This window comes from Bubalus bubalis, chromosome 17 (genome assembly GCF_019923935.1).
Source record: "Bubalus bubalis isolate 160015118507 breed Murrah chromosome 17, NDDB_SH_1, whole genome shotgun sequence".
Lineage (NCBI taxonomy): Eukaryota > Metazoa > Chordata > Mammalia > Artiodactyla > Bovidae > Bubalus > Bubalus bubalis.
In genome coordinates, this window is record NC_059173.1 from 62797439 (window position 1) to 62819026 (window position 21588).

Here is a 21588-nt window from a genome sequence, read left to right on the forward strand (position 1 = left end):
ATTTCTAAGCAAGTTGCTAAATGAAGTTGTGCTTGGTATCAGAAGTGTTTAATCATCCTTAATAGCAAGGGGAAAGTGCTATCTAAAATTATGTACGGTCTGCTCTATTGCTATGCATGTAATCAGACTGTAGCACTGCAATTCTTTGGCCCATGTGCCAGGCCTGTTCCCCTCTCCACAGCTCATGTGACGTCACATACCTGCGAGGCTGCTAAATGGTCTACCACTGAGAGTAGCCAGTGCCTTTCTTTATCTTAATAACATCATCTCTTAAGATGCTATGATTTTAGCTGAAATAACTGTCTGCTTACTGACAAAGAGTGCTTCGGAATGGTTTGCCAAGCGTTTGTTCAGGGACCACGCGAATAGGACTAACAATCAGGAAAATGCATGGGCTCTCAGTGGGGTGTCCCCTCCCCCATAGCTTAGAGGTCTTCTCACCATCCAGTGTCAGGAAATGTAATGGCTTTAATTTCATTTTTGCTCCAGATAACACTCAGGAAATGATAATGAAGTGTCCAGATTTTCCTTTGTTCCAGAAATTCGTGCCAGTGAAGTCAATAGTGTAGATTAGTGTAGTGTAGTGGAGAAGGCAATGGCACCCCACTCCAGTACTCTTGCCTGGAAAATCCCATGGTTGGCGGAGCCTGGTAGGCTGCAGTCCATGGGGTTGCTAAGAGTCGGACATGACTGAGCGACTTCACTTTCACTTTTCAATTTCATGCATTGGAGAAGGAGATGGCAACCCACTCCAGTGTTCTTGCCTAGAGAATCCCAGGGATGGGGGAGCCTGGTGGGCTGCTGTCTCTGGGGTCACACAGAGTCGGACACGACTGAAGTGACTTAGCAGCAGCAGCAGCAGTGTAGACTAGTACAATGTGTCAGCAATGGTCTTGAAAATGTAATGACAGAAACAGACTCATGGACATGAAGAACAGACTTACGGTTGCCAAGAGTCGGGGGAATCTGGGACTAGCAGATGCAAAGTAGTATACATAGGATGGATAAACAACAGGTCCTACTGTATAGCACAGGGAACTAGAGTCAACATCCTACAATAAGCCATAATAGAAAAGAAATGTATAACAAGACTTGGCTTGACCATCTATGATCCTAATGTGTCACTCATTAGGTGCCCCAGCATGGTCGACTATTTTAAGCCTCCTATTCCTAATTCATTATTTATGAAATGGGAATAATGCATTCATTTGTTTATTTACTGAGCATCCGCTGTACTCTGGGTGCTGTGTGGGGACTGGGGAAATAGTAGAGAACAAAATGAATTCCCACCTGCATGGAGGTTTCATTCAAGTACAGAAAGACAGACAGAAACCACATGCTGTTAGATGACAAAAAGTGCCATTAGGGAAGAAGATGCAGTTTTATTGGGGGAGTCAAGGAATGGTTCTGAATAGGTGACATCTAAATAAAACTTGGAAGAAATGAGGGAGAAATCAATGTGTCTATCAGGGCAAAGAGTGCTGCAGGAAGAAGGCAGGACACAAATAAGAAGCTTGAGGGGAAAAAAATAGCCTTTTTTCCCACCATCATTACATGGCTGTTATAAGCATCAAATGAAAGTAATATATGTGATCTGAATATTGTTATGTATTATACCCATCTGCAGTGCTGTTACAGCGAGTATTTTTTATGGTTTATTGTTGCAAAATGAACTATTTATATACATATATAAAGCTATCATTTATTGTCTTCTTGAACTAGCATGGCTAGTGCTGTAAGATTTATTCTTCTATTTCTTTTTGAGTGTTGCACTATTTTTAATTTCATTGAAGTATAGTTGATTTACGATGCTGTGCTAATTTCTGCTGCACAAGCACGTGACTCAGTTATACACGTATATGGATGTATGTATATATATTCTTTTTCATGTTTTTTCCACTATGGCTTGTCACAGAATATTGCATATAGTCCCTGTGCTATTCAGTGGGACATTGTTCTTTATCCATCCTATATACACTAGTTGGCATCTGCTAATCCAAACTGCAAGTCCTTCTCTCACCCCCCGCCTCCTGCCCCTTGGCAACCACACGTCTGTTCTTTTTGTCTGTGAGTGTGTTTCTGTTTTATAGGTACGTTCATTTGTGTCAAAAAGTAAACTATTTTATGTTTCATAAAAAGAGAGAACTTCTCCGACAGAAAGCTTAAAGGACATGTAAAAAGTGCCATAATCTTGAGGTTCACAGTGAAAGCATATTTCCTTCAAAGAATTTATAAAACACTAGAAGTCTGCAGGAAGAGTAGAGTATAAGAGGAAATAAGGCAAAGGTCAGATGATGGAGCAGTTAGCAGTCTGCTGAATCATCTCTGGGATCTGAGAATTCACTGATTCTTACAATATTGAGATTGGTTTCTCTGCTAAGGAATCCTTCTCTCTACATGGTTTCCCTCTTTCTCTCTCCTTCTCTTTCCTTTCTTTCTTGTTTATCTGCCTCTTGCACACAAGTTTTGAGGTGGCTTCCAGGAAGAATGGGCTTCCCAGGTGGCACTAGTGGTAAAGAACCTGCCTGTCAATGCCGGGGATGCGTGAGATGCCAGTTCAATCCTTGGGTCGGGAAGATCCCCTGAAAGAAGAGATGGCAAGAATACTGGCCTGGGAAATCCTACAGACAGAGGAGACTGGAGGGTTACAGTTCACAGGGTCGCAAAGAGCTGGACAAGGCTGAAGCAACTTAGCATACATAAAGGCACAAGAAGAACACAGTGATAAATAGTGGCCAATAAGGAGGAGACCTGGGTTCAATCCCTGAGTCGGGAAGATCCCCTGGAGAACAAAGTGGCAACCCACTCCAGTACTCTTGCCTAGAAAATCCCATGGACGGAGGAGCCTGGGAGGCTGCAGTCCATGGGGCCACAAACAGTCGGACACGACTGAGCGACTTCACTTTGACTTTGAAGAAGGAGGAACTTACAGCACCACATGAATATCGCTAAGAACGCATTTCTTAATGTTCAATTCAAACACTATTATAGGTATTTTCATGACAAGTTAAGCAACAGGCAAATTTTATACTTTTATCAGATAAACAAGAATGCAGAGAAGTTGGCTCCTTGCTTCTGCTTCTCTAATGTTGGGGAACAGTTGGCCTGAGTATGGAATACCCTTGACATCTATTTTTGTTTCTATACATACATGGAGTTTTCAAAATTGTGTCCAAAGTCGTGTCCAACTCTTTGCAACCTCCTGAACTGCAACATACCAAGCTTCCCTGTCCTTTACTATCTCCTGGAGTTTGCTCAAACTCATGTCCATCGCATTAGTGATGTCATCCAACTATCTCATCTTCTGTCATCCCCTTCGCCTCCTGCCTTCAATCTTTTCCAGCATTAGGGTCTTTTCCAATGAGCTTATTCTGAATGAAGAACTCTTCACATCAGGTGGCCAAAGTATTGGAGCTTCAGCTTCAGCATCAGTCCTTCCAGTGAATATTCAGGGTTAATTTTCCTTGGGATTGACTGGTTTAATCTCCTTGCAATCCAAGGGCCTTCCAAGAATCTTCTTCAGTATCCCCAATAAACAACTTAGGAAACGAAAAACAACTGAGAGAATGTCTACCACAGGATACACAATGAGAGAGAAAGTCTACAAGGGGATTAGTTAGCTTTAATGGAAATATCCATTCCTGGGGTAAAGTCACACAGTATTTACTCATGCATGTTTATAGATACCAGCATCATGAATTTTAAGTATCACTGAAAATTATTAATATATTCCCTGGCTTCTACACTAACACCCACCATGATCTGAAAATCAGAACCTCTTTTGTAAGATTTGTGGACAATAAGTTCTAGATCCTTTCATTTACTTATTTATTTAATCAAGTTCAACATTTACTATGTTTTCTGCACATCTGCTATATAACTTGAGGCCATGGTTTTACACTGTCTGGGAAAAGAAGCAGGCTCTGGAGGTATAGAGCACTGGACTTAACTGTTTTAACTGGCAAAAAGAAAAGGATTTCTGCCTGAGTTCTCCCAGGTCTCTTTTCTCAAATTTATTCCAAGTGCTACTCCCATCCCCCCTGCTAAATGTCCCCAGGAGATTGAGGATTGCTAAACTTCAATGTGTTTAAGGCGCACCTGGCGTGCTCGATACGATTGGAGAGATCCTGATTCAGCCTTTCTGGGGTGCTGTCCAGAGTCTGTGTTTTCAATAAGGACCCAGGTGCCTCTGAGGCAGATCATCAGTGGATCACACTGTGAGAAATCTTGTTTAGCCCAAACTTACTCAAAGGTAAAGAAGTTTTAAAGAAGCTGAATGTTGTACTGAAGGACAAATGGCGATCCAGCTCAAGCAGGAGGCAGGGAGTCCTGGGACATTGGTGAGGGCAGGGAGAAATGATTTTAACAGAAACATTCTATAGAATATTTTTAATATAGAATTTTAATAAACAATTATGAGTTAATCTGGTTAGATGGAGCTATGATGGGTATCAGGAAAAATGGACGTTGGTTGATTAGAATTAGAAGAGCCTTGAAGGCAAAGGGAAAATTTCCCCAGAAAGACAGGGGGCCCAGAAAATGGACAGTTCCTAAAGAGGTTATTCAAGTTGCTATAAAACAAACTACACCAAAATCTTTTTGGCTTAACCAAAAAAGAAAAGAACGAATTGAAAAATGGGCAGAAGACCTAAAAAGACATTTCTCTGAAGATGATACAGATGGCCAAGAGCCACATGAACGGACGCTCAGCATCACTATTAGAGGAATGAAAATCGAAACTACAACGAGGTATCACCTTATACAAGTTAGAATGATCTTCATTAAAAAACATCTACAAATAACAAATGCTCGAGAGGGCATGGAGAAAGGGAACCCTCCTGCACTGTTTGTGGGAATGTAAATTGGTACAGCTGGTGTAGGAAATAGTACGGAGTTTCCTAAAAAAATTAAAAATAGAGTTAGCATATGATCCAGAAACCCTGTTCCTTGGCATGTATCCAGGGAAAATCATAATTAGAAAAGATATATGCACCCCTATGTCCATTGCAGCACTATTTACAACAGCCAAGACATGGAAATGATCTAAATGTCCATTGATAGAATGCATAAAGGAGATGTCACATACGGCATGAGGAATACTGATGTACCATCTTTGGAAAATAAAATCGGTCAGGATCTAGGGAGTTGGGTGGCTGGAAGAATATGAACAAAATGGATAAGTTGATAGTAGTAAGTTTACTCATTGCAGTACCATATAGTAGTGAAAACGAGCGAACTACAGCTACACACATTATTAACGGATGAAGCTTAGAAACACCATGTCATTAAGAGTGCAAGTTGCAGAATATTACAGTATGCTGCCAGTTTTACAAAGTTTGAAATCATTAAAAGTAAGCAACACATTTTTTTTCTTGTTTTGGTTTACCTACATCTATGATATGATCCTAAGGAGCAAGCAAGCCAGGGAGAAAAGGGAAAGCAAACTTTGGAAGGGTGGTGACTCCAGGGCACTCTGGGTGCTGAGGTGAAGAAATGGTGACAGAGGAGTTTCTAGGTCCCAGCGCTGCTCTACTGTTAAGGTGGGGGATGGTTTCATGAATGTTTATTCCACCCTCCATTCATTTATTGCAATTTTGCCCATGCTGAGTGACTAATTTACTTGCTTATTCAGCAAATATATATTGAGAGCCTCATATGTGCCTGACATGTGTGAGTCAGGGAGAAGAGAAGCACAAATAAAGCAGTCATAGTTACCACCTTTTTTCGAAAGGGGTTTGTGGTGAACAAGTACACTGTGGAGGAAACGAACAGGGAACAACATATAGCGAGCTAAGTCTTTGCACAGGAGACCAGCAGCTGTGAGCAGCACATGACTCAGACTTGAAGCCAGGAAAGATCCCATGCAAGTCATGTATTAGGTTGGCCAAAAAGTTTGTTTTGATTTTTCTGTAAGATATTATGGGAAAACCCAAACAAACTTTTTGGTCAATCAAATAGATCGGATCAGATCAGTCACTCAGTAGTGTCCGACTCTTTGCGACCCCATGAATTGCAGCACGCCAGGCCTCCCTGTCCATCACCAACTCCCGGAGTTCCCAGACCCACGTCCATCGAGTCAGTGATGCCACCCAGCCATCTCATCCCCTGTCGTCCCCTTCTCCTCCTGCCCCCAATCCCTCCCAGCATCAGCGTCTTTTCCAATGAATCAACTCTTCGCATGAGGTGGCCAAAGTACTGGAGTTTCAGCTTTAGCATCATTCCTTCCAAAGAAATCCCAGGGCTGATCTCCTTCAGAATGGACTGGTTGGATCTCCTTGCAGTCCAAGGGACTCTCAAGAGTCTTCTCCAACACCACAGTTCAAAAGCATCAATTCTTCGGCGCTCAGCTTTCTTCACAGCCTAACTCTCACATCCATACATGACACAGGAGCAATTACGTGAGAAAGGATCCCCCGATATCTACGTCTCTCTGTTAAAGATGGTGCTTTTTTCTTAAAAGTAATAGAGTTCTGATCAGATGGCAATATAACCGGATTTGCATATTAGAAAAATAACTTTGTCCAGAGTTTGGAAAATGGTCTGGGGGTGGTGATGATAAGGTCACAGAGAGAAAGATGAGTTTGTAGCTTGCTGCAGGGGAGAAAGAATGTGTTGTGAGACATTGGAAATGTGGTAAATTTCTGTTTATTTTCCACTTGAGTGTTTCAAACTGTGTCATTAGAGCATGTTTCGGAAAAGTCTAGCACTGAAGGGGGGTGGGAAATATTTTTGTAGCCAATAAAATAGCCTACTCTACGACAGTAATATGGCTTCTCAGGTGGCCCTGCAGTAAAGAGTCCACCTGCCAATGCAGGAGACATAGGACACGTGGGTCAGAAAGATCCCGGGAAACGGCCACCCACTCCAGTATTCCTGCCTGCAGAATCCCATAGACAGAAGAGCCTGGCAGGCTACAGTCCATGGGCTGCAAAGATTCAGACACAGCTGAGTGACTGAGCACACACGCCACAGAGTGATAAGGTCCCTTCCTGTAGAGCAAATAGAACTCACAGAGATGTTTTGAAGTGTCTTCAATGTCTGGATTCATGCTTTTTGTTTTATTTTCATTGCTATAGTCAGAGGGTAGATCTAGGCTTAGGAATCCCCTTTTAGAAAAAAAAAACAAAAGAGGCTATCAACATAAAATTAGAAATGGAAGTTAATTTTTATTGAGTGGGCCAAAAAGTTCCTTTGGGTTTTTCCGTAAGCTTTTTTGAACAAAATTTTTGGCTAATCCAATATGTAGACTGAGAAAAAGGATCAGATATAAATACAACAAACATTACAAACTCCATTAAGACACAAAACATTTTAAATAATCCTCTGCAGCCCAATCCCACCCCCGCCCCCAGAACCATTTTTTCCTGGATGCATACTTGTTGTTGATCAACTTTTATAAGCCAAGGGTTGTGGAACATTTACTAGAGAGAGACTAGAAAGGTAGGTCGTTTTTCCAACTTGATGGATTGAAATTTAAAAAAATTAATAGTTTATAAACGTATCCTTCAGCATCACAGATCATTATGGGAAATGTCACGTAAATTGTTTTCAATTGTAAGTTGTTCTCAAATTTATGAAAAAACTGTCAATTTTTTGTCCCATGAATGATCTGTTTTAGACTTTCTGTAAGGTGGTACTGAAGGTTTGTGTTATATAAATCTAGGAATTTTGAGAAATTCTACTTTGTACAACTATGATTTAAAAAGAGACAAAATATTATGTGTCTACAGTTATAATACAGTTAAACAGTTATAATGTATATGCAGCATTCTTGAATAAATTCCCTATAGGAGAGACCATCTATTATGACTAGTTACCAATGAGAACTAAATAATCTACTTCCAACTTTCTACACCTGATGGTTGCAAGAATCTTTCACCGACTTTCTACAGGCTCTGTACATTTCAAAATGTGTTTTCTTCCATCACGTGCACCCTTAGATCCTAAGGGCCTCGAGGGATGTTATGTTATATTATAATCTGTGGTCCTGCACCTTCCGTTGAGTTAGCACTGAGGCATGGGAGGACTTCTGAAACTGTTTCTGCATAGGGAAAGATACTAACAACTTACATACATGGGGGGTGAATGAAAACCACATAAATATGCCTCACTAAACCCAAACTGAATTTTTCTTCAATTCAAATTCCCCCTACTCTCATTCCCCAAATGCCTACAGTTTCTGTAGAGTACAAGAGGAAAGTGACAAGGGAGGGAAGTATGGGTGCATGAACTGAATGTTTGTGTCCCTCCAATATTCCTGTGCTGAGGTCCTAATGCCAAATGTGATAGGTAGGAGGAGGGGGCTTTGGAAGTGATTAGCATTAGATTAAGGCATAAAGGCAGAGTACATCATGAGAAACGCTGGGCTGGAAGAAGCACAGCTGGAATCAAGATTGCCAGGAGAAATATCAATAACCTCAGATATGCAGATGACACCACCCTTATGGCAGAAAGTGAAGAGGAACTAAAGAGGCTGTTGATGAAAGTGAACGAGGAGAGTGAAAAAGTTGGCTTAAAGCTTAACATTCAGAAAACTAAGATCATGGCATCTGGTCCCATCACTTCATGGGAAATAGATGGGGAAACAGTGGAAACAGTTTCAGACTTTATTTTTTGGGGCTCCAAAATCACTGCAGATGGTGATTACAGCCATGAAATTAAAAGACGCTTACTCCTTGGAAGGAAAGTTATGACCAACCTAGATAGCTTATTCAAAAGCAGAGACATTACTTTGCCAACAAAGGTCTGTCAAGTCAAGGCTATGGTTTTTCCAGTGGTCATGCATGGATGTGAGAGTTGGACTGTGAAGAAGGCTGAGCACTGAAGAATTGATGGTTTTGAACTGTGGTGTTGGAGAAGACTCTTGAGAGTCCCTTGGACTGCAAGGAGATCCAACCAGTCCATCCTAAAGGAGGTCAGTCCTGGGTGTTCTTTGGAAGGAAATGATGCTAAAGCTGAAACTCTAGTACTTTGGCCACCTCATGTGAAGAGTTGACTCACTGGAAAAGACTCTGATGCTGGGAGGGATTGGGGGCAGGAGGAGAAGGGGACAACAGAGGATGAGATGGCTGGATGGTATCACCGACTTGATGGACGTGAGTTTGAGTGAACTCCGGGAGTTGGTGATGGAAAGGGAGGTCTGGCGTGCTGCAATTCATGGTGTCGCAAAGAGTCAGACACGACTGAGCGACTGAACTGAACTGAAGGCATAAAGGTGGTGACCTCAAGGTCAGATTAATTTGTGTCCTTATAAGAACATCGAAAAAGCAAGAGAGTTCCAGAAAAACATCTGTTTCTGCTTTATTGACTATGCCAAAGCCTTTGACTGTGTGGATCACAATAAACTGTGGAAAATTCTGAAAGATATGGGAATACCAGACCACCTGACCTGCCTCTTGAGAAACCTGTATGAAGGTCAGGAAGTAATAGTTAGAACTGGACATGAAACAACAGACTGGTTCCAAATAGGAAAAGGAGTACGTCAAGGCTGTGTATTGTCACCCTACTTATTTAACTTATATGCAGAGTACATCATGAGAAACACTGGGCTGGTGGAAGCACAAGCTGCAATAAAGATTGCTGGGAAAAATATCAATAACCTGAGATATGCAGATGACACCACCCTTATGGCAGAAAGTGAAGAACTAAAGAGGCTGTTGATAAAAGTGAAAGAGAAGAGTGAAAAAGTTGGCTTAAAACTCAACATTCAGAAAACTAAGATCATGGCATCCAGTCCCATCACCTCATGGCAAATAGATGGGGAAACAGTGGAAACAGTGGCTATTTTTTGGGGCTTAAAAATCACTGCAGATGATGATTGCAGCCATGAAATTAAAAGATGTTTACTCCTTGGAAGGAAAGTTATAACCAACCTAGACAGCATATTAAAAAGCAGAGACATTACTTTGCCAACAAAGTTCTGTCTAGTCAAGGCTATGATTTTTCCAGTGGTCATGTATGGATGTGAGAGTTGGACTATAAGGAAAGCTGAGTGCTGAAGAATTGATGCTTTTGAATTGTGGTGTTGGAGAAGACTCTTGAGAGTGCCATGGACTGCAAGGAGATCCAACCAGTCATCTTAAAGGAGATCAGTCCTGGGTGTTCATTGGAAGGACTGATGTTGAAGCTGAAACTCCAATACTTTGGCCACCTGATGCAAAGAGCTTACTCATTTGAAAAGACCCTGATGCTGGGAAATATTGAGGGGAGGAGAAGGGGACAACAGAGCATGAGATGGTTGGATGGCATCACCAACTCAATGGACATGGGTTTGGGTGGACTCCATGAGTTGGTGATGGACAGGGAGGTCTGGCGTGCTGCGGTTCCTGGGGTTGCAAAGAGTAGGACACGACTGAGCGACTGAACTGAAGAGCACGAAGGGGCTTCCCAAGTGGCTCAGTGGTAAAGAATCTTCCTGCAGTGCAGGAGATACAGGTTCAGTTCCTGAGGAGGAAATGGCAACCCACTCCAGTATTCTTGCCTGGAGAATTCCATGGACAGAGGAGCCTGGTGGGCTCTAGGCCATAGGGTCACAAAGAGTCAGACATAACTTAGCAAGTAAACAACAACAGGAAGAGAACTCTCTCTCTCCACCTGAGCACAGAGGAAGGGCCCTATGAGTGCACAGTGAGCTTCTCCAAGGCAGGAAGAGGCAGGAAGAGGTCTCTCACCAGACCTGCATATGCTGACTCCCTGGTCTCAGACATCCAGCCTCTAGAACTATGAGAAAATAGATCTCTTTTGTTGAAGCACCCCCAGTCTACGGTATTTTGTTATGGAAGTCCAAACTAATAGTTAGGAAGAGACAGTGGTCTTCACCAGTTAATACCTTATTTTTGCAAAAGTTGACAACACAGACATGATTATGCAAAGCTGTTGCCATCTTCATATCATTTCTGAGGCCCCAGATGAGGTTCTTCAAAGTAAGGGGCCAAAGATGAAGCTTCATTAGCTCCATAGTAAATTCATCTTTGGCCACAACCCCATTCCCACCCTTAATACTTACTGTTCAGATCATGGTATTAACTTTCTAGCGTAACTTCTCTAGATCAAGTTTCCCTTCTCAACCACCTTGCCTAATCACTGTAAGGGTAATCATCTTTCCACATACAACTTTCACCATGACTTTCTCTGCTGAAATCCACTGGACACCTATAAAGTCTAAACCCCTTAGTCTGAGGTTCAGGGTCTCTACAATCTGGCTGTAGTTTTTATTTAGAAATGTTTTTCCTATGGCTTCCTACACAATGGAGAAAAAAGCAATCATTTATTAGCAGCCTACTTAGTAATAGGCTTTCCCCCAAAACACCAGCCACCTGACACAAAAAGCTGACTTATTGGAAAAGACTCTGATGCTGGGAAAGATTGAAGGCAGGAGGAGAAGAGAGTGACGGAGGATGAGATGGATGGATGGCATCACTGACTCAATGGACATGAATTTGAGCAAGCTCCAGGAGATGGTGAGGACAGGGAAACCTCGCGTGCTGCACTCCATGGGGTCGCAAAGAGTTGGACATGACTGAGTGACTGAACAACAACAATAATGCCAAGTGTTAATGTTTTCAGTTCTTACAACCTCCTTGCGTGATTCACAAATGAGTGGACAGAGTTCAGAGATGACAGTGGGGATCGGAGGTGGATCTGTCTGGCTTCAGTTCTGCTCTTTCTACTATATAATGTGTCACTAGCTTAGTCCTTCACCCTCTGTGTGAATTGTATTTAGCTATTTGGCTGTTCTGGGTCTTTGCTGTGGCACGTGGGCGTCTCTAGTTATGACACTCGAGGTGCACAGGTTTAGTTGCCCCGTGGCATGTGGGGTCTTAGCTCCTTGACCAGGGATGACACCTGCTTCCCCTGCATTGGAAGGTGGATTCCTAACCACTGTATGACCAGCTAAGTCCCTCTTTGTATGAATTTAGGTGTGGTTACAGCCTCCATTTAAATGCCATCCTCTCATGAAAACTTTTCCAGTTTACTCCCTCTACGATGGGGTCTTCCCTACCCTGCCACAGTACGGTATTTGGTGTCTGTTTTATTCAGTGGGCATGCATCCTACACAACCTTGCATTTCTAACTTATTTCATCCTTGTGTATTCTGACTCTAACTTGGTTGTAAGCTTTTTGGAGGGAGGGAAAATGATTGACGGTTTTGTGTGTGTCTTGTAACACCTGGAAAGGCTCCCTCTATCATTTAAAGAATAAGTCTAGAATGAGTATATTTTTCTTCAGTGGGACCCCAAGATTAAGGGGAAATACAGGAGAAGGGTCAGCTGCACTGCCTCTTGCTGTTTCTCTATCCCATTATTAGATTACGAGGGCAGGGAGAGTTGCCACTGGGGTTAGGTTTTAGATTCTTTCCAGAAGTACAGCTGCTGGTTGACAAGACCTCAGAGAATATCGAAACAACACAAGCACCAGTTGGCAGTAGCTGGCATAAGGATGCTATTCCCCAAAGCACTACTCTCAGGGGTGACCACACACCCATCAGCTTTCACAATCATGACAGAAGACAAAAGAGCGTGGTTCCCTGGGGATTCTGAACACTTCGAAGAAGAAGTTGAAATTCCCTGCATCACCCTGACAGGTGTCCAGTGTTCTCTAGTAAAGTTATACATTTACCCTTCTATTGGATTTACTGTTGGTCTTTATTTTTCATAAGGAGTACTAAATTCAATTCTGAAGTTTTACTTCCTGTTTTCACCTTTTTCAATTGCAGAACATCTGAACTATATACAAAAAGTAGAGGGAGTACTATAATGAACCACCATGTAATCATCAAAAAGCTTCTGAAATTAACATCTCATGGTCAATTGTGTTTCATTTCTCTGCTAGTTCCAGATTATTTTGAAGTAAATCCCAGAAATCATATTATTTCATCCTTTACATCTCTTCAAAATATGACAAAGTAAGTCTTTGACAAAAGAAGCTTAATATGGGAAAATTTAGTGATAATACTTTTGACAGGACAAATTCTTTTTAAAAATTATGACATTTAAATTATATTTGATTTAATTTTCAAAAAAATAGGTATGTAAAATATCTCCTTATTATAAAAATCCTGAATGTAGAAATCCTGAGTAATGTCAAAGAGAACAAAAATTAATTTGGTTCTTCCTATTCATTTATTGTAAGCTAGCTAGAAGGAATAAGTAAGATACCCAGTAGTACAAATGCTGATTTGGTGTCTTAGCTGGAAAATACTTTCAACTCTGTTTACCTAATTCATGTTCGATCAGTCCACTTCCTTAGCAACACATTTGTGGAATTTGTTTGATTCCAGAATGGTCACTGGGCCATTGAGATTTCCCCAAGTGCCATCTCTGAAATTTGGATCCAGTTAGAACAACAGAGTCATATGTGATGGGGAAAACAGTGTTGGTGGCAGAAATCACATCGCTCCCCTATCACCTTTCTCTTGATGTCAGTTTTCCTCTCGCCACGAAAGAGACTGAAGGCTCATTTTGACATGCCTCACAAATTTAGAATGCAGGGCAGGTTGAAGAAAGTAAAACATAGACAGTCGAAAAGACATTTAAAGAGCCTATAATGAAACTCATTCAATTTCTTTATCTTTTTAGTTTATGACGTCTCATTGTCTCTTAGAATGGATTCGTGTTCTCCTGGTTGCTATGAGGAGACAGATGTGGAACTTTTCATTTTCTGGGATTGTGTAGATTTCAGCTGTCATCTCTAGTGAATAAGTCAGCCTACAAGACAGCTCAGTTCAGGCTTTTTGTTATTTTTTATTTTTGTATTAGTGAGAAAAAAAATGACTGCTGTAGAGAGAAGACTGGATTTCTAAACCCAGGTGAGGGGAGGACCCACTGCAGAGGGGTAAATGATGAGAGAAATAGAAGTGCTAGGCTGGGAGTGGGAGAAGGCAATGGCAACCCACTCCAGTACTCTTGCCTGGGAAATCCCATGGATGGAGGAGCCTGGTAGGCTACAGTCCATGGGGCTGCGAAGAGTCGGACACGAATGAGTGACTTCACTTTCATGCACTGGAGAAGGAAATGGCAACCCACTCCAGTGTTCTTGCCTAGAGAATCCCAGGGACAGGAGATTGGTGGGCTGCCGTCTATGGGGTCGCCCAGAGTCGGACATGACTGACATGACTTAGCAGCTTAGCAGCAGGCTGGGAGAAGGTGGAGGATCGTCTCTGAATCTGAGAAAGGGGGCAAGCTGGTGGTTTGCAAGCATGAAGAGTAGTAGAACTCTCTTGTGCTCCCTAGGGAGGTAGGACCATAGGCGTTCAGCTCCCACCCTCATCAAGCATCCGTACCGCGTCTCAGCTCTGGGGCCACCATGTGGGTTGGGCAATGAGAAGCCTACCCACTATGATGACCAGCGTAGTGGTCACCAGTGAGCTTCTCCAAGATCAAGCCTTCCTTGATCTCCATTGAACCTGGATGAAAGCGGCAGGGTGATGGAGACCCAGTAATAACCACAACTGATTTTCCAAGAGCCTATGGTTCAGATTCAATAACATTAAGAAAAATAACAAATGTGGCATTTCTTAAATTTGAGATGTGGAGTAAAATTAATGACAGCTGCATTTTATATTCTGCCTAATTTACTGTTTCAGAGGTTTTGAAATAATCCTCCTAAATATTAAGGAAAGTTTCTTTCAATAGGATTATAATATTCATGAGACTGAAGGTTTTGGGGGGTTGTACATTAGGAACTGAATTGTGTTCCTCCCACCAAAAAAAAAAAATCACATAACCCCTTGATGGCCCTATTTTAGAAATAGGGCCTATAAAGAGATAAAGTTAAATGAGGTCATAAAGGGTGGGGCCCTCATCCACTATGACAGATGTCCTTATAAAAGAGTATGTCCCAGCAGTGTGTCCACAGAGGAAAGGTTGTGTCAGGGCACGGCATGGAGGCAATCAACTATAATCCAGGGAGAGTGGCTTCAGGAGAAGCCCACCCTGCCAAAGCCTCCATCTCCGGCTTCCAGCCCCCAGGACCCCGAGAAAATGAATCTCTGTTGTTTAAGTCACCCAGTCTGTGGTATTTTGTTACGGCAGCCCTGGCAAACTAATACACCATACTTAGTACTTTGATGTAAGGGTCTTTATTCTCATAGGAAATCTGTATTATGGCCCTCTAGTAGAAACTGTCGAACTGTGTAGAGTCGATTTATTCTCTATTGGCTAAAATGATTCACAATCTGAAAAGAGCATCACAAAGACATCCTGGATTGCCATTGACTGAATACACACAAAAAGGTTGCTGTTCAACAGTGACTAAAATTAATGAGGGGAATAAGTGTATACGCAGGATGAAAGTCTCCACTACTACAAGTTAAAACATGAAATGCAGGGACTTCCATGGTGGTCCAGTGGTTAGGACTCTGGTTTCCAATGAGTTGGACCCCTGGTCAGGGAGCCAAGATCCCCCATGACTCAAGACCAGAAAACCAGAACATAAAACAGAAGCAATATTGTAACAAATTCAATAAATACTTTAAAAATCAACGCCAATAACAGAAAACAAACAGGAAGAACTTTCCCCAGAGATTGTGGTAATGCTAGCTGCTGCTTCTGCTGCGTCACTTCAGTCGTGTCCGACTCTGTGCGACCCCAGAGACGGCAGCCCACCAGGCTCCCCCGTCCCTGGGATTCTCCAGGCAAGAACACTGGAGTGGGTTGCCATTGCCTTCTCCAATGCATGAAAGTGAAAAGTGAAAGTGAAGTCGCTCAGTCGTGTCCAACTCCTAGCGACCCCATGGACTGCAGCCTACCAGGCTCCCCCGTCCCTGGGATTCTCCAGGCAAGAACACTGGAGTGGGTTGCCATTGCCTTCTCCAATGCATGAAAGTGAAAAGTCAAAGTGAAGTCACTCAGTCGTGTCTAGCATCATGTTAACCTTTGTTAACGTGGAGGTGCTGAATCTACGCTAGTGAATCGGGGAGACAGTGTTACATTATAAAAATTACTTTCTTACTGCCATATCCGCCTGTTTGCTGCCATTATAATTCTGCTTAAAATCTTTAAAGACTGAGAGTCAATCTGCTTCTGATTTTATAGGCCTCTAAAATTGCTAGTTAAATTTCCTGGGCACTCTCAATAAAAAAAAGAGGGGGAGAAGACAGGAAAAATACAAAGACAATATAGTTTACATATTGCTAAACTATAAGTTCCTAGAAGTCAGGGATTTATCGTTATCTCCTTGAGATCATCAAACACTCTCATTTCCACATGGTTGGCATTTATGAGTAGTTTACTGAATTGCATCTCCAGACAAAGAAAAGCACACAGCTAATATGACTGTAGAATAAAGATGAAATTTTGCATATGCCATGTGAAATCAATTCTATCACTTTACAATTATATGTTATTTAGGAGTGAAAATATGTAAGTAGGTTTTAACTGAACTAATATAATGACAAAAATGTAGGTATTTCTGAATTTCTAGATATATCCAAGTTATCTGTGGTATTAAATATAATGAAAAACTAATTAATTGATTGCCCCAGTTGGTAACTTGGTTCACTTTTTTCAGCTTTATTGTATACTTGACAAATAAAATTGTAAGATAGTTAGAGTGTACAATGTGATGATTATATATACATATATATGTATACACACACATACATTGGGAAAGGAGTCCTCCCACCAATTAATTAACATATCCCATCACCTCACATATTTACTTGTTTATTGGTTTACCTTTTGCAAAAATATTTGATATCAAAAACTTTCTTCCTTGTTTAAGAACAAACAGTAGTTAAGGGATTTGATTTTTACAATATTGGCCACATCCCCCGTTTTACAGTACATCCTGGAGCCATAATCAGTAGTGAAGATTAATAGTATCTAAATTTCCTAAACATAACAATCTGGTAATGTAACCACCTGATTTATAGCTTATCATAGATTAGTATATGTAATTATACTATTAGTATATATCATATATTAAAACAAAAAGAAAGCCATTATTTTTCTTCTTGGTCTGGTAAACTCTTAAAATTTTTTTTCTAAAATTTTGTGTACAATTTTTAAAGGTTACTTCCCATTTACAGTTCTCTAGTCTTTCCCACGGAGAAGGCAATAGCAGCCCACTCCAGTACTCTTGCCTGGAAAATCCCATGGATGGAGGAGCCTGGTAGGCTGCAGTCCATGGGGTTGCGAAGAGTCGGACGCAACTGAGCAACTTTACTTTCACTTTTCATTTTCATTCACTGGAGAAGGAAATGGCAACCCACTCCAGTGTTCTTGCCTGGAGAATCTCAAGGATGGAGGAGACTGGTAGGCTGCTGTCTCTGGGATTGCACAGAGTAGGACAGGACTGAAGCGACTTAGCAGCAGCAGCAGCCTTTCCCATTCTATTGTTTTCCTCTATTTCTTTGCATTGATCGCTGAGGAAGGCTTTCTTATCTCTCCTTGCTATTCTTTGGAACTCTGCATTCAGATGGTTATATCTTTCCTTTTCTCCTTTGCTTTTCACTTCTCTTCTTTTCACAGCTATTTGTAAGGCCTCCTCAGACAGCCATTTTGCTTTTTTGCATTTCTTTTTCTTGGGGATGGTCTTGATCCCTGTCTCCTGTACAATGTCATGAACCTCCATCCATAGTTCATCAGGCACTCTATCAGATCTAGTCCCTTAAATCTATTTCTCACTTCCAATGTATAGTCATGAGGGATTTGATTTTTACAATATTGGCCACATCCCCCATTTTACAGTACATCCTGGAGCCATAATCAGTATCTCCACTCCCCTCTTATTCTGCTCCCCCGTAACCACTAGTCTGTTCTCGGTCTCTGTGAGTTTGTTTCTTTTATGTTATAGTCACTAGTTTCTTGTATTTTTTAGATTCCACATATAAGTGATATACTAATGCATATATATGGAATTTAGAAAGATGGTAACAATAACCCTGTGTACGAGACAGCAAAAGAGACACTGATGTATAGATCAGTCTTATGGACTCTGCGGGAGAGGGTGGGAAGATTTGGGAGAATGGCATTGAAACATGTATAATATCATGTATGAAATGAGTCGCCAGTCCAGGTTTGATGCACGATACTGGATGCTTGGGGCTGGTGCACTGGGACGACGACCCAGAGGGAGGGTATGGGAAGGGAAGAGGGTTCAGGAAGGGCAGCACGGGTATACCTGTGGCGGATTCATTTCGATATTCGGCAAAACTAATACAATATTGTAAAGTTTAAAAATAAAATAAAATAAAAAAAAAAGGAAATCTTTGCCATTGTTGTATCTATGAATTACTGTTTTTAAAAATCTCACAGGACTAACAGCATCCAGTTTTAAATTGTTAAGTAAGGACACCCTAAATCACTAACCGCTTTTAATAGGCAATGTGATCTATGACATAATTGTGTGTGTGTGAAGTTGCTTCAGTTGTGCCTGACTCTTTGTGACCCTCTGGACTGTAGACTGCCAGGCTCCTCTGCATGGGATTCTCCAGGAAAGAATACTGGAGTGGGTTGCCATTTCCTCCTCCAGGGGATCTTCCTAACCCTAGGGATTGAACCTGTGTCTCCTACATTGGCAGGCAGGTTCTTTACCACTAGCTCCACCTGGGAAGCTCCATGACATAATTAAAGCCAATAATTTTATTATTCTCTATTAGAGAAAAGTCCACCTTCCTCTTAACGTTCAACATGAATGAGTCAGAACGTTTTTTATGTGAAGTGTGTTTTTATGTGAAGCCATAATGTCTCAAACACAAATATGGCAAAAGACTACAGAGAGAAGTAATGGGTCTTTGGCTTCTTTTGCATGTGAGGGGAGTATATCTACTTGTTCTAGACTGAAGCAGTATGGTGCAGTCACACCCAGTTTGCAAGATTCACTGTTTCTTGAAAGAGCTGGTTTTAGGGCACCTTTCCCATTAAGAAGTTGTGGCTTTCAGTGAATTGCATGGATATGGTTTTCCCACAGGACGCTACATTTTGCATCTTTCTTCCTTGTCCCTTAGTGTCTTTCCCATTCCTGGAAGGCTGCTTGGAAAGGAGGGCATTGTAGGAAACACAGCAGCCTGTACTTCCGGAGTTTTGTTTCTATGAAGAAGGTCAAGGTCAGTTTCTGGCTGTAAAATGTAGAAGCTGACCTACAAACCAAGAGGAAGTACCAGCTCTCCAATTGGTGCAGGTAACTCTAATCTTAATATTTCAAAGATATGCATGCTTGATAAACTTTTAAACATCACCTAGGTCAAGGAGTGTATTCTGTGGTGACTACTTTGCATAGTTCTCCAGGACTTTGTACTTTGAAAATGACAGAATCAATGGAAAGGAAAGATTAGAATCATACAAGCAGAATTTTGTACTGCATCACAGAACGTGTTGGTCAGCAGTGGAAGGTGAAAATATGTCCTGCTTTACCTAATAAAGTCTTCAAAATGCAGCATGATTATTTGTTTAAAGAAGCTTTCACATACGTACAGTAACTTAGGAATGCTCAAAAGATCACTGGTTAGTTTTTTTTTCGGCTCTGCCAGTTGCTTTTGCAATTTATTTGCTGCTTCAGCTGTACATGCTAGAGAATGCATAAATTATGTTATGACTTTTTCCTGGGGAAATCAAGTCATTTTGAGAGTTACAGCATGACTCTGATAATATCGGTTCAATAGTTTCAAGCCACAAAGCACTCTCTCTGTTATATGTAGTCAGATGGTTCATTTATTGCAGAGATTCCCAAACACTTTTGGTTGTGATATGCCCAAATCGCCTAATTTGCATAGCAGACTGGAATCAAGGGGAAGGATGCTCAGAGAGGTAGAGCTGGACACGAACCTGCTTCCCATGAGCCGGAGAACAAAGAGCCTTTACCTTTTAGCACACTTAAATTCCACTCGTAGGTACCCTGGTTGATCTATTTAGAGCTACTTTACTGACTCATCTGAGCAGTCTAGATACCCATCACCCGCAGTCAATTGTCACATTTTAGAGTTGAACAGGACCTAAGAAAACCTTTGGAGTGACCATCAAATTCACAGATAAGACAACCTAGGAAGAAATCGGCAACATGATAAAGTGGGGAAGGAAGGGGATTTTGGAAACAGAATGAGGTCTGAATCTTGGGGTTTCTGTTTAGTACATCTGTAATCTTAGCCATGCTACTAAGCCACGTGGAATCTCAACTACAAAACAGGAAAATTCTATTTCCTTTGCTATAATACTTTAAGATTAGAAATAGTACATGTGTGCTACATGCCTAGTGGCTTTCCCAGTTTATAGAGCAAGATAAAAAGTCGGAATTAAAATTCTACACCTAGCTGCTAGCTCAGTGCATTCATATATGTGATGTTTTGGATATTTCATAATAGTTTGACTTCTTATGTTAAAGATGAATGTTTGTGTTCCCCTTCACCAAATTCAGGTGCTGAAGCCTTAACCCCAAAATGATGATTTTTACAAGTTGGGGACTTTAGGAGGTAATCAGGCTTAGGAAAAGTCATGAGGGTAGAGCCTCTTTGATGAAATTATTGTCCTCATAAGAGGAAGAAAAGGCTTCCCTGGTGGCTCAGTGGTAAAGAATCCACCTGCCAATGCAAGATACACAGGTTCGATCCCTGGGTTAGGAAGATCCCTGGAGAAGGAAATGGCAACCTGCTCCAGTATTATTCTTGCCTGGGAAATCCTGTGAACAGAGGAGCCTGGTGGGCTACAGTCCATAGGGTCACAAAGAGTCAGACGTGACTTAGTGACTAAATTACCACCAGCACCATAAGAGGAAGAAGAGATTGGAGTTCTCTTTATCATGTGAGGGGATGCAACGAGAAGGCAGTCATCTGCAAACCAGAAAGAAGATCCTTACCAGGTACCAAATCTGGTGGCACCTTGGTCTTGGATTTCTCAGCCTCCACAACTGTGAGCAATAGATGACTGTTGTTTTAGTAACCCAGTTAATGGTGTTTGGTTATAGCAGCCCAAGCTGACTAATACACTTTACATCTACATACTGAAGTTTCCTAATGGTGTTATTACTCACCAATTTAGTGGTTATCAACATCCATTTCATTGTAGCAAGTATACCCAAGGTGAAGGAGATCTTTTGGTAAGAATTTCCAAAGCCACCAGTATTCGGAGAGCACTTTCAGTTTTCAGAGTATTTTCACAGACTTAGAACCTCTGAGTAAGGAATTGCAACTATCCATGTTTTTGCCACCCTTGATACATGGATGAGGCAGCCTCGGTCAAAGAAGCTAAGGATGGTCAAGGCTTATTGCTTGTGCATAACAGGACTCAAGGAGAATCTGCCCCAAGTCCTATGTTTTCACTGTTCTAAATGTTTCACTGCTGGATTTTGCAGTTGCCTCTATAAAAGATAAAGATTTCCCCCATGGACAGAGGAGCCTGGCAGGCTACATACAGTCCATGGGGTCTCAAAGAGTAGGACATGACTTAGTGACAAACAGTAACAACTAGATGAAGATGCTGAGGGTTCAGACTCCTAACTACACACAGCAAATTAGGGTTCAAGTGATTGGAGAAGCACGAATAAAACACACAATGATGGTGGAGTAGACAGTTACGATGGCAGCATGGTGGAAGCAAGCACAGGAGGCAGCTGCAGGGCAGGGAACTCAGAAGAGCAGGAGCTGAAGCTTCTCCA

General features: G+C 41.6%; 1 long non-coding RNA gene across 1 annotated transcript in view; it reads left to right on the forward strand.

Moving 5' to 3' along the window:
* The window catches only part of LOC123330050, a 44343-nt gene that overhangs the window by 21524 nt on the left and 1231 nt on the right, over positions 1 to 21588 (forward strand). Inside the window, exon 2 of the long non-coding RNA XR_006545761.1 lies at positions 18950 to 19122. This is a non-coding gene — a long non-coding RNA (uncharacterized LOC123330050). The remainder of the gene's footprint in view (positions 1 to 18949; positions 19123 to 21588) is intronic.